The sequence below is a fragment of the Meles meles genome, chromosome 1, assembly GCF_922984935.1.
Source record: "Meles meles chromosome 1, mMelMel3.1 paternal haplotype, whole genome shotgun sequence".
NCBI classification, from domain to species: Eukaryota; Metazoa; Chordata; class Mammalia; order Carnivora; family Mustelidae; genus Meles; species Meles meles.
The window spans coordinates 66,534,222-66,547,705 of NC_060066.1; the positions used below are offsets into that span (position 1 = coordinate 66,534,222).

At 37.5% G+C, this 13,484-nt stretch overlaps 1 pseudogene; it reads left to right on the forward strand.

Moving 5' to 3' along the window:
- The window catches only part of LOC123945001, an 88,917-nt pseudogene extending 75,641 nt beyond the window's left edge, over positions 1 to 13,276 (forward strand).
- The last annotated feature ends 208 nt before the right edge of the window (positions 13,277 to 13,484 follow it).

Consider the following 13,484-nt stretch of genomic DNA (forward strand, 5'->3'; position numbering starts at 1 on the left):
AGGGTAAAATCTTAGAATGATGAGTTTTAACATTCCGTTATTTTATTTCCCAAGGTTGGAATTTTCCAGATTTCTTCCTGTAGTTGACTTTTTAAATTTAATTCCATTTTGGTCAGAGAACATAATTAAATCATTTAAATCTTTTTAAATTCATTAAGACATTTTTATGGTTTAGCATATGGTCTGTCCTGGAGTTTTTTGTTTTTTGTTTGCTTGTTTTTTTCCCCCTCTCTGTATGCTCCATGTGTGCTTAAAAACTATGCATATTCTGTAACTGTTGGGTGGAATGTTCTATAAATGTTAGGTCAGTTTTGTTCATAGTGTTGTTCTTCTCTTCTTTCTCTTTTCCTCTAGGTGTTCTGTCAGTTATTGAGGGTAGGATATTGAAATCTATAGGTATAATTGTTAAATTGTCTGTCTTGCCTTTCAATTATGTCAGTTTTGTTTTATATGTTTTGGGGCTCTGTTGTTAAATATATATTCATTGAAAGTGCTTGTATTTGTATTTCTATTGATCATAAAATGTTTTTCTTTGTCCCTAGGGATATTTCTTTTCTTAAAGTCTGTTTTGGCTGATATTATTATAGCCATGACACTTCTTGTACTGTTTGTGTATCTTTTTCCAGTATTTTCCTTACAAACTATTTAGGTCTTTGAATCTAAAACATGTCTCTAGGAGACAGTATATAGTTGGATCTTGCCTTTTTTTTTATTTTACTTTATTTAAATTCAGTTAGCCAACTACAGTACATCATTATGGATCTTGATTTTTTTATCCAGCCTGATCATCTCTGACTTTTGATTGGACTGTTCCATTCATTGATCTTTAACTGAATTATTGGTATTGTTGTATTGACAGGTACCATTTTATTGTTTTTTCTGTATGTGTTTTTGTTGTTGCCCCTCTGTTCCTCCCTTACCTTCCTTAGTGTACTGTTTTATTTCCTCTGTTGATTTTTTTGAACTATTTTTTTGGGGGGGTGATTGCTCTAAGAACATTATTCATCTTAATTTATCAAGTCTATTTCCTGAAGTTGGTTGTTGTTTTTTGTTTGTGTTGTTCTGTTTTGTCTTTTTGTAACTTTCCTGGACTTGATTTAAGAACCTGTGACTCTTGTATGTGCAACTGCTCTCTCTACTCAATTTTTTGTTTTTTAATTTAGCCTCTCTTTTTAGGGGTCACTCCAGTAACTGCTTAACTTAGTTCTGTCGGTGGTTTGTCAGAGGTGACCAAATATCGTTAATCATCTTGTCTATGGATCTATGTGTTACTTTAGGGGGGTGGGGGAGACATTCAGAGAGTAGGCAGTTTTCAAGTCAGATCTAGGTTTTTCTTTCCATGGGGACACCGCTTCCCCCTTGGGTCTTTTTTACAGATGCACAGCCTGATATCTGCTCCAAAGAGGGCTATAATCTCAGGCCAAGGGAATTGTGGGCATTCTCCATTTTTCTTATATAGTGTGCTAACTTTATTGACAACGCCCTCAGGAGTGAGATATTTACTTTCTGCAGCCCCACCTGAAAGCAGGTTTTCAGGGTCTATCACTATGTCAGGGCCCCTGTGATGCGGCCACTGCAGGAGAGCCACTGTGGAAGCACCATTTTGATAGGGCCACTGTGCAGGGCGAGCTGAGGAGGGCGGAAGCACGGGGAGGCAGGGGGAAGGTGGGAGAAGCTCTTGTGAGAATGCTATAGACTCCCACCTTTCTTACCAGAAATTTCCGCAGTTTTTCATGGAAAAAACACTTCTCTGTTTTTTTGTTTGACTTTAGTTGATTTCCAGAGCCCTGAAGTTGATATTTTCGACAGTTTTGCTGAGGTTACAGTTGTTTTTTTTAGGAAGAGGATTTACTAATCCCTTTTCTCTGCCACAGCCAGAAGAGGCTTCTATGCCACTAAAATTTTAGAGCTTTTTAGGAGGTGTTAAAGCTTCATTGTCTTAGTGAATCCAGTCTGTTCTCAGCACAGTTGACTCTTTGATCCCCTTGATCTAGTTTATTGACTGAATTGTGTCAAGCCATGCCAGTCAAGTCCAAAGTGTGTTGGTTTTTAGATGATCCTGCAGCATAGTCTGGTAGGAAACCTGGCTTTTATAATACCTGCTCTGGTACTAAGTGATCTCTAATTACCTGAATGACTTTAAGAAATTGATTTTATCGCTGGTGTCATTTTCCATCTCCATAAAATGGGGGATAATAACAGTCACCCTTGGGAAGACAGGTAAGAGTACAGATTTGGTGGTGGTATTATTTGGGTACTTGGGTATGCTGGCACAGTTTTCATCATCATGGAGATCTGTGGGAGCTCATTTAGAAGATATTCTTGGTAGACGCATGGAGAGAGAGTTGGCTTTCATAAGCCAGTCTAAAGTGACAACCCACCTCTGCTATTATGAAGACAGTTCATGATCTGTACAGTCCTCTTAGACAAGGAAATAACAGTGTGTTAAGCAGTCATGAATTTCTTAGGGTACCTCAACGCGGGGCTAGGGAAAGGGGTGGCTGTGTTTATAAGGGGCGCTGACGTATGTAAGGATGCTGAAACATCACTGAAAATACAGTGAGATGTACATAGTTGTGTTTCATACGGTTCCTCTGGGGACAACACCATGCGGGGTTGGAAAAAATATTTTGATAAACTGATTGCAATGGGGGGATGAAGCCCTCAAAGAGCATGCTTGAGTCAGAACACTTCTTTGCTCCCCTGTCTTCTAAAGTGTCTGGGTGAAGTTAAAGTCATGATGTTAGTTTTGCTGACTCAAATACACTTGGCTAAAGCCAAGTCGCTCACGACATTCGGGGCTGGGGGGCAGATACTGCTACCCCCAGTCTTTTCATTTTCATCCTTTCCTGCTCAGCTCTTGGTCTCTCTTCTCAGTGAATGTAGGACAGTAGTCTCATCCCTTGTAAAATGCTGGTATAAAGGTTGCTAAATTATCAGTATGATATCTGAGGAGCCCTTTTCTCCATTTATTACATATTTATCGACTACTTTCTTTTTGCCAGTCCCTCTGATAGGCATTGTAGGAAAAGGATTTGGCACAAGTTTCTAATCTTTTTCTTTTTTAAATTGATACTTAAATTATAAAATAAAGACCAGATGCTTCAGAGGATATAGGCTTTTTTTTTTTTTTAATCAGAGTTGATTTTCCTTCTATTTCATGTTATTCTGATTGCTGCTTTTGAGATTTCTCCGTTCATCTTGCCTCTCTGGTGATCATACCTGACCTCCTTCTCAGAGACTGACTGGCCATTGTCACTGGTCGGGTATTATAGCTAAAAGTGACTGAGCAATCACTTGGTTAAAACATGACAGTTTTACAGGCAGGAAAACTAGCATTCTGAAATCAACCCAAAGTTACATCACTAGTCAGTGGTGAGGATGTATAGAACCCGGTTGTCTTCAGGCCCTGCTCTTTACAACACAGCACAACACCACAATTCAGCTACAACACAACTCCTTTTATAAGCAGGATTGATCTGTGTATCTTTTTGTCTGTTATTTATTTATCCATCAGTCCATTCATCCACCCATCTGTCCATCCATCCATCCATCCACCTACCCATCATTTATTCCTCCATCTCTATCCTGTTTCTTTTTCCTCAGACTTTAGAGGATAGTACATAAAAATTAATTTTAAAGGTATGTATTTAAAACTTATTTTGGTTTCTATAACTAACGTGATACGAAAATACTTCTCTTTGTCTTCTGTCAATGTTCTTTGTGATTTCACAGGCTCATCTCAGAGAAAGAAGGTATAAAGACAGGCTTTCAAAAGATTTTAGCAGAAAATTTTATGATAGAAGAAAATTTCATGGCTCCAGCTTTAAAAAATTGCGATTAATTATTTTTATTTCCACTGCAGAACTGCATGCTACTTGGAGGACGGAAGAATACAGATATTCCCCTGGAAGGATATTTAGTAACACCAATACAAAGAATTTGCAAATACCCTCTCCTTTTGAAGGTATTTTATGTGTTTATTTCACTGTAGTATTTTCCTTGTATCTGCATATTTTGCTGCATATTTTGCTTTAAAATGTTTTTCTTTTAAATAATCTGATTTTCTAAAAAAAGGGCAGATTATACTTACTAGGGAAAATAGCTATTTCATCACATATATATGGATTAGGAAACAAATCTTTTAGGAAAAGAGACTTTTTAGTGCTCTTTGTAGAAAACTTATCCGTTTGAGTTTCATTTAGAGTAAATGCATTAGTTTCAAGATAGATCCCATTAAATACCTTATGACAAGTTTATATTGCATATTGTCTACAGGGTTCGTTATCTTAAGTAAATCTACTATTGTTGTATTTTTTGACTTCCCCTTACACTGGTCTCCTCTTGATGCTAATGAACTTAAAGTGAAAGTTACCTAATTTCACAGTTTGGTTTTTGAATCAGTATTCAGGGAATGTTGTGGGTCACATGGGACAATAAATGGTAGGATGTAGAACGACCGTGCTAAGCAAATACTGCCTGTGGACGCATTAATAGTCATAGGCCATTGTCTCATTACAATGACTAAAAGTGTTACTGTGAAATACACATTTTAATGTGCTAATTCTGCTTGTACTGTAAGAATATGTGAATAGATTAGAATAGCAATTCTGGAAATGGTGCTTCTTGGAACTAGAACAGCAGTTTGGGTTGGCGGTTGAGCACAGGAACTCTGAGTTCAGATCCTAAGTATTCTGCTTACTATGACTGAACACATAACCTAACTTCTTTTTTTTTTTTTAAGATTTTATTTTTATTTATTTGACAGACAGAGATCACAAGTAGGCAGAGAGGCTGGCAGAGAGAGAGAGAGAGGGAAGCAGGCTCCCCGCTGAGCAGAGAGCCGGATGCGGGGCTGGATCCCAAGCCTCTGGGATCATGATCCGAGCCGAAGACAGAGGCTTTAACCCACTGAGCCACCCAGGTGCCCCCACATAATCTAACTTCTTAAAGCCTTGGGTTTTTATTAATGAAGCAGAAAAAATGATGATGAAATTGTAGCGTATGTCTGCAAGGATGTGTATAATGGATGTGTATGTCTGTGTATGTGTGTATATACATATATACATACACACATATGGAAAATGTATTACATAAAAATAGTAATTCAGCTTTTATGCAAATCATTTAGCACAGTATGTACTCCGTATATGTTAGTTATTATGTACTCCGTATATGTTAGCTGCTATTATTCATATATATTTGATTCTGATTTATCTTAATAGATGAACTACTGCTTGCTCTCTAAATTTTTAAAATATTTCAATATGTTATGCACATATCAACTGGTGTTCTTATTGATTTACTTTTTGAGAAACAAATGTAAGGAATTTGAACTTAAAAAAATTTTTTTAACTACAACTTCCATGAGTTGCATAATTGGGTTTTTGCGTAAAATTTCTTTGAAAACAATTTCTCCTTATTAAAAAAACAAGTCAAAATTGCTTGCTTAAGCCACAGAGGGAAGCTAACATGGGGATCTTCAGTTTTGCAGACCTTTAATATGGTCTTCAGTTCAGTAAGATTGGGGCAAACGTGACTCCTGTCTTTCTGAGAGTCCTTTCAGACTCTTGACTTGGTGACTCAGATCACGTCAGCTATTCCTGGCCCTGATTTTGGAATCCCAGGCATTTGTTTGTTGTAAGAGTCAGAAGGGATAGTGCTATTAAGAGAAGGATATCATGCTAAGTAGTTGTTCTAAATCACTTCTGGATGGGGATGACCACCAGATAGGGTTGGCTGATCTGACCTCTCCAAAGATAGAACAATGGACACATCCTTGCTTAGGAAGAAAAAGATCAACTCAGAGCTCCTTCGAGAAGTGGAAAGATGACATCTTTCCCCTTCTTTGGATGATTATCTTCACAAAGAAACATGAAGAAACTATTTATTTGTGTAGTAGATATGTTGGTGTTGATAATTTTGTTGTTGTTGTACCATTGTGCCTATAGTCTCTTTGATTTTGGTTGGTTTTATTTATTCGGAGAAAAGCATTAGGGGTTAGGCTGTGTGTTATACAATCTATCAGTCATCTTTGTGGAACTTGAAATTATTGGCATGGCCAACCAGTACAATGTTGATAGAAAGTAACTGATAAACGATTAGTACTACTCATTTTTCTTGCTGTTTCACATTGTCTACATTCATGTCTCAACTTCACAGATACACACTGGCACAATTCCATAGGACCTCAAATCACAGTCTGCAGACTGACTTGACCACTTCACATAATTTACAAATACTTCTGCACTTTAGAATTTTTAGAGAAGCCAGCATATCTCTTTTATGGATTTGTGATCCAACATAAGTTTTTAAATCTTGTCTTGGGAGTGATGTAATGTGCACTCTTCTGGTGCTAGCCCTGCAGAACGGAATGTGAACATACTGAATGCAGGGTCAAAGTTTATGGCAGAAGTTTCAACAGCAACAGACCTCAAGAGAGTATAACAACTGCATAGTTTCCCATTGGATGTTAAGAATGAAGAAACTTATTTTAAAGACTTGCCCCAGGATTTCTGTAATTGTGTTAGTTAATGTGATGATGGCAACTGTAGTAAAGAGACAAATGACTAATGAAAAAGCAATGTGGTCACAACTGTCTAGACAGTGGGTGAAGATGTTTAATTTCGTGCTTCTAAACAACAAACAAAACCTTTTAATATATTTAAAAGATTAAAGATCACGCTTGCTCTGATATCCTGAATGGACAAAACCATAAAATGCCAAAAAAAAAAAACAAACCCAAATCAAAACAACAACAAAAAAAGCTTTGGAGAGGCCTATGGCAATTCATTCACTGTAGAAAGTGAAACCGAGTTATTGGTGTAAATAGCATAAATTGCTCCGTTAGTGATGGAGTATCATGGAACTTGTAAGTTACTTATTTTGCTAGAGTATAAGACATCATTTAAAAATTTTGCTTTACTCATGGCATGTTTTTGTAGTTTCTCAAAAGTGTTTTAGGAAATAAGGCATTGAAATTATTTTTGAAATTATGGGACATATTTATTTAAAGACTTACTGTTCCGCTAAGACTCTAGGAAGACATACAGAGTTCTATTTCTGTTGGAGCAGAGGTCAATCTTATAAACAAATTACATGCTGCAGGTGAGATATTTGACAATTCAAAAGGAGAAATCTAATTTAGTTTTTAAAACAAAATAATTTTAAGGCCAAAAAATTAAAGGAGCTGCAAAATGTGTGTCAGGGTAACGTACATTCATTGATCTGAATTTCAGTGGAGTTTGTGATGTCCCTTCTGAAGGTGGCTCTCACGATCTCTGCAGTTCTCATTTCCTGGTCATTCTGAACCTGCTATACCAGAAAGCTGAAGATCAAAGGGCGATTAGGTTTTTTTTGTGTATAAACAGGAGTTGCTGAAGCGGCCTCCAAGGAAACACAGTGTCTACGCAGCAGTAATGGAAGCCCTCCAAGCCATGAAAGCTGTCTACACCAACATAAACGAGGCCAAGAGGCAGATGGAAAAGTTAGAAGTTTTAGAGGAATGGCAGTCTCACATTGAAGGCTGGGAGGTACATTTACTCTACTCAACAGTGGAGCTTAAAATAGTTGTGTTATGTCTTATGCTGCATGTAGAATTGTTGACAGTGGATGGAGCCATAAATGGTCATTACCCAGATAATGCCAGAGGGCTATAACCATTTCTGCAAAGTGCTGTCATTATTATTTTTAAATCTCTTTAGAGTGGCAAGTTAATTGACTTAACGTCAACCTGAAAGCTTTGTCATAGAGCCTTCTAATGTTGTGTGGGTTATAAGCTTTGGTGTTTCAGTATTTGTGCGTCTTGATTATCCTTTTCCCTGCCTTCCTTTGATCAATAAGTACATAGCCTGAAACCTGGAGAGAGTAAGGAAGGGGAGTAACGCCCCGTATGTGTTCTATGATACTGTTATTTTCAGATTCTAAATTAGGTGTTTGATGATGAATTTCATGTTAAGGTCACTTAATCTCTTAAACGGCATTTCTTTGCAATTATTTCATCATTTCTAAGTGAAGAAACTGTCTTATGATGTGATTTTCAAGGTCCATTCAAGATGAAAAGTCTTACGGATTTATGACTCATTAAAGAAAGATTTTTTTAAATGATAAAAGAAGCAAACAAAGAATGATATTCAGACTCTGTTATATGTTTTCATCCATGGTAACTTTGAATCCTTGTTATTTCATGGGGTTGGAGCCCTGTGTTATTTTAGTGCTATATAAAGCATAAACTGAAATTTTGTCTTTAAATTGACTTAATTGAGATGAGATGAGCTTTCAACCAGGATCATTTAGTTTTATAAAGTAAAGCAATTAAGACATTTTTTAAAGGGATAGAGAAGATTTAAAATGTTTCCAACCAAATAATGTTTTCACACAAATTCGAGAGAATTGCTTTGTATCTTTAGGACCTTATAATTGACTGATTTGTTTCATATCTTCAATATGTTGGTTTCCATTTAGATCTAAAATTAAATCCATTCAAAAATTATATCCATTCAGATTTGCAAAGAAACCTCAAACGTTGACCTCCGGGAATTCACCAGTTTATCCATCCTTCACCATGAAATTTTCAAATCCAGCTAGGATGGAAGTTTTCTCTTCATCTATATTCTTTCATTTCAAGTGTCCAGGGGGACCTCCCATTTCAGCATGAATGCTAATTATTTCAGTCAGTTAAAATGGTTGTGTGTTTTGCAGTTGATTCATGATGATAATTCCTTTCTTGGGGAGCGCTTGTCCTGCTGGGTTGAGGAAAATGGACTGAAGTTTGCTTTTGTCGTTCTGTTGTCAGGCGAGCATTGGAAGAAAAACTGAACATGCTTTAAACTGCAGGGTTTCTCATTGATATTTGCCAGGCCTTTTCCCAAAACAAAACCTCACAGGTTCTTCTCGGTACTCTAGGGGAATGGAATCTGTCATAATTTTGTTCCTCCTCATGTATATTCTAAAAAAAAAAATGTATCTACTGCAGAATTAAGAGATTCTTTAAAAAGTTGATATTTCTTGCTCTGGGCATGGCAGTTACTCAGAGGAAGAATGTGTGTGGATCATGTTCCGTTACTTACAGTCCCTAACAGGGGGTGCCTCAATCTCACCAGCGCTCTCTGTTTACAACAAACAGTTGAAGTGCAAGAGGAAAATGCAGCATCGGGACAGAGGAAACTGGCTGCAGGAAATCAGATATTACTACAGTCCCAGCAGGCACAGAGGAGATCATATGAGTTCAGGTCCCAAAAAAGGGCAGTGACGCAGATTCTATTGGAGTAGGATTTGAATATAATTGCATAAGACACAGCCAGGCTACTTTGGGGGGTTTTGGGACATTGAGGGAACGGAGCTTGGAGGAATGCCCAGCTAACTGGTTGGCAACTTTTGATAAGAACATGATTCCTCATCTCAGTCCACCAGCTTGGAGAGAGGGGCAAAGCTCTTACAATACTCACACCTGGTCTGTTCCTGGAAGCTTTGGAGAAACTGCTGATAGGACTCCCGATTTGTCCAGGAGAGAGGGGTAGTCTTACAGGATGAATGCAGGCCCTGGGAGGGAAGGAGGATAGTTACAGAGCTTTCTCTGAATTGCAAACAAAGATTACTGCTCAGCTTGCAGAGAGCTTTGTGTATGTTTAGAGTAGCTCTCGTGGGATTAGGACACCGCCAAGGGCAGATGTCAGGTGGCAGGCTGGCCAAGAATGGAGAGTTCCTTAAAAAGCCTTTGAGGTGAGAAGTCTTGAGCTAAGAAGGCTGGGAAACAACTCCCTGTCTAGTTCCTTCCCCAAGCTCCTGCAGACCCTTGAGGACCACCTGAGGGATGACACCCTCGCTCCAGTAACTATAAAATTTCTTGAATGGGATCTGAATCTGATACAGCATGAATTAGCATTGTTTTCACCTTAGGTGGATTATTTATTTCATGTAAGTCACTTAATTATCCAGTCTTATTTTCTCATTAATCAAATGAAGGCTTTTTATAGTAAAATCTGTCTGGTATCTTGCCTGTCTAATATTTTGTGCTATAAATTATCTTTACATTCCTTTATGTTGAATTTAGGTAAACAAGTGATTGAAATCTATGGTCCCAAATTAGATGACACAGAGGTGAAACATGATTTTCTCTAGTCCGGACTCTAACCCTTACTTTGGGGATGATATATCAGACCTCTCCCACATAGTATGTGGATTATTACAGGAGTCAAACGAAATAAGTGGAAGTGCTTTGAATACTGTAAAATCCTATGCAAATGAGAAGTATTTTAAAGCTCTGGTTCAATGGTACGATTTTTACCGTTGAGAAATTCCTATTTGTCTAATACAAGCTCCTGACTACTGAAGGTATTATATCATTTCACTTAAGGTTAGATACCTCCAAGTCACAGAAACTAAAAGAAAAATTAATTTTAAAAGATATGGAGTAGCTCACAGAATCAGTAGAAAAGCTAACTCTCAAGGGTGTCTAGGCAGCCAAAACTGGTAGGTAGGTTCATCAGTGCCCTGAGTAAAATGGATAGACTCTAATAATGTTTTCTACCACTTTATTACATCACTCAAGATTCAAGATCAAAATCTAAGATTCCTGTAGTCTTGCCTAGGGGAGGACAGAGGTCCTTGTTGGCCAGTCAGCCACTTCCCTTTTGAGGAAAGGCTGATCTTCCATTGTATGCAATCTTGGTGAGCCCTTAACCGTTGGCTGAGGTTTTATAATCCCCATTACACAGATTTAAAAAGTGAGGGCCCGTATGATTTACCCCTAAGTGCTTATAGCTAATGGATGGCAGAGTTTAAACCTATATTCCTTGTCACCGTGTAATATTGTATCTACTCAGAAAAAAAATTAAGCTAATTCTTTAGATTACGTTGATTGCTTGCCATTTAGAAGTAAATTTACTATAGAAATTAGGTGTTTGTCATCATTTACATAGTGACTGCCATTACAGAAGATCTGTAGTTTAATTGCTCAGATTTGAAGTTCTGCCTTTTATTAGTATAATTTATGATATCTCAGTTTTATGTCTTCTCCAACATTCAGAGCATTGCACAGGATATTCTACCAAAGGTAATTGTAGGGCAGTGATCAGTGTGCTTGGAAAGGAAGTTCATTAGTTGTTTAATCAGAGTCACTGATTCATTTCATAGAGCAGGACCAGTCGCCGTCTTGGTCTGCTTTTTGGCTGATTGATAGTATTGTAATGGTAACTCTAATCTTTGGAGTCCTAATGAACTCTGTCGACAAGGGAGTATCAAAAAGCATTATATCACTTGGTAATTCAGCTTTATATCCGTGATAGCCCTGTTTGGAATAGACCTCTCAAATCTGAAAACAATCATATTCAAAGATAAGAGGGAGAATTATTAACATATGAAGGTGCTGGAAAAAATAAGATCAAAATAGTTACTGCATTTTATGAAATAGAAACAGAATAGAAATTTGACACCTCTTGGCTTTCTGCGTGGAGAAATATAATGGCACAAAACCGTTTTAACATCCATTTCCTGCTTTTTGTATATGATTGTGTCTGACAGTATATTGACTTCAAGTCATGTTCTCTTACTTTATGAGTATGAGTCTAACAGAGGTTGTGATGAGAATTTTTTTTTCTTTCTACAAGGTGATTTGGTAGATACAAATTTGTCTACTGCCTTGAGACAGAATTGATTTATAGATGGCTCTTGTTACTTAAGGACAGGTGGTTTGGGAAGAAGGCCATTGAAAGTCAATCTATGTAGAAAGGGAGCAGAATTTCCTGAGTGGGAGGGGGGAAGGTTGATTGGGACTTCATTTCGATAAAACGAACATTTATGTTATTAGTTTTATCTAATAGATGACAGAATCTAGGTTAAAACATCAGTTAATAAATTGAATCTCAAAAAGAGTGAACCAAATGCTGAATCTTGCTGGGGGACATACATTTTATGACATTCTATGATAAAATGATGTGATATTCTTCATTTCATGTTTAACTTTTCTAGTAGATTTAAAAGGTTTTTTGAAAGAATATTCAAATGCTTCATTCATTTTCTCGAGACACTCCTTTGATACTGAAATCATTCTCTTATGAGACGCTCACCTAGTTGTCATTCTTGTCAATTTTCTTTTCTTCCACAGTGAGTGGGTCTAGCTCTTGTTAGATCTTCATCTGTCAGTGCTTTGTATATGATTGGGGGAAGTTTCAGGGCCTCCTGTCATCCTCCTCCTTTGCCAAGATTATGCCTTCTCTCTGCAGTCTGCATTTTTCCAGTATTGACATTCAACATTGAGTTGACAAGATGAATGGGGTAGACTCTGGTGTTAAGCAGGGAGCGCTGACAGTGGGGTCAGATAATTAGTGACTAGTTTCCTATTATAGTGATTTTTTGCCTCCTCATAGCTGCAAAGAATCAGTAATGAACCCTTCCATAACATATTAAGAGAACTTAACATAAAAAGATTTACCTTTCAAATAATCCAGATGTGGTTTAGCAATAGTATTTTCATTGGGTCTTTTTCAGAGGTGGGGCTTTGTTCTATTGTTGCAGTGCTTCATAAATCATTTTAATGTTTGAAGACACACTGGAAATTAGAAAAGGGGCCATAAAATAAATCCACACGCTCCTGTCTTTTCTGGGTGTTGTCATTTTCTGAAAGCATACTTTGTCACCTAACTTGTGTCCACCTATGGAAATTCATCATATTCCACATTAAATTAAATTACATTAAATTCTGTAATGGCACTTCGAATTTACTAGTCTTTCATGTATGCTGACTATATAATTCACACCTGACTATACCTCCAATTCATAGAATCAAAATTATTCAGCTTCTTAACAAATTAGATTCTGAATTGTCACCATTTTCTGGCTGGATCTTGACCATGAGACACCCACAGTGGGAAGAGGAGCCATTGGTGAGGAGGGTTGCCAATATGGACTGCCACTGGGTCCTGGCTTTAGTGACTGAAGTCATGGTTTGCTCCATCCATTTCAGACTGATCTTTTCACCCTATCAGAAGGTGATACTGAAATGGTGTACTTTGTAAGTCTGACAAAGAAAATCCCTAAAGAGTGATTGAAACCTGAAACCACGATATGGAGTGAACTATATAGTTAATGATAAACAAATAATCATACACACACAGCTATCTCTAAGAGTGTTAATTCAGGCCAGCTCTCATTTTGTTGCTACTCTGTTACTGCAGTGATCACACTGCATTTAATTCTATGCTTTCATATCTGTTTCTTCCACTAGAATCTGGAACAGGGGTCAAGTCCCAAGCCTTTGCACCTGCTGGGACCAAGGTGAAGGAGGAGGGATGAGATAGGTTTCCACAGACTTGACTAGAAAGAGAAGCTTTTGGAAGGAGAGGCACTGGATGAGTAGATTCCCACCCATGGTGCAGTTATTAATGGGTGGTTACTTCTCCCCTTGAACGGCCACTCAGCCTCCCTTTCCTGATTTAATAAAAGTGGTCAGAAAAAAAGAAAAAAAAATAAAAGTGGTCAGGATGAGA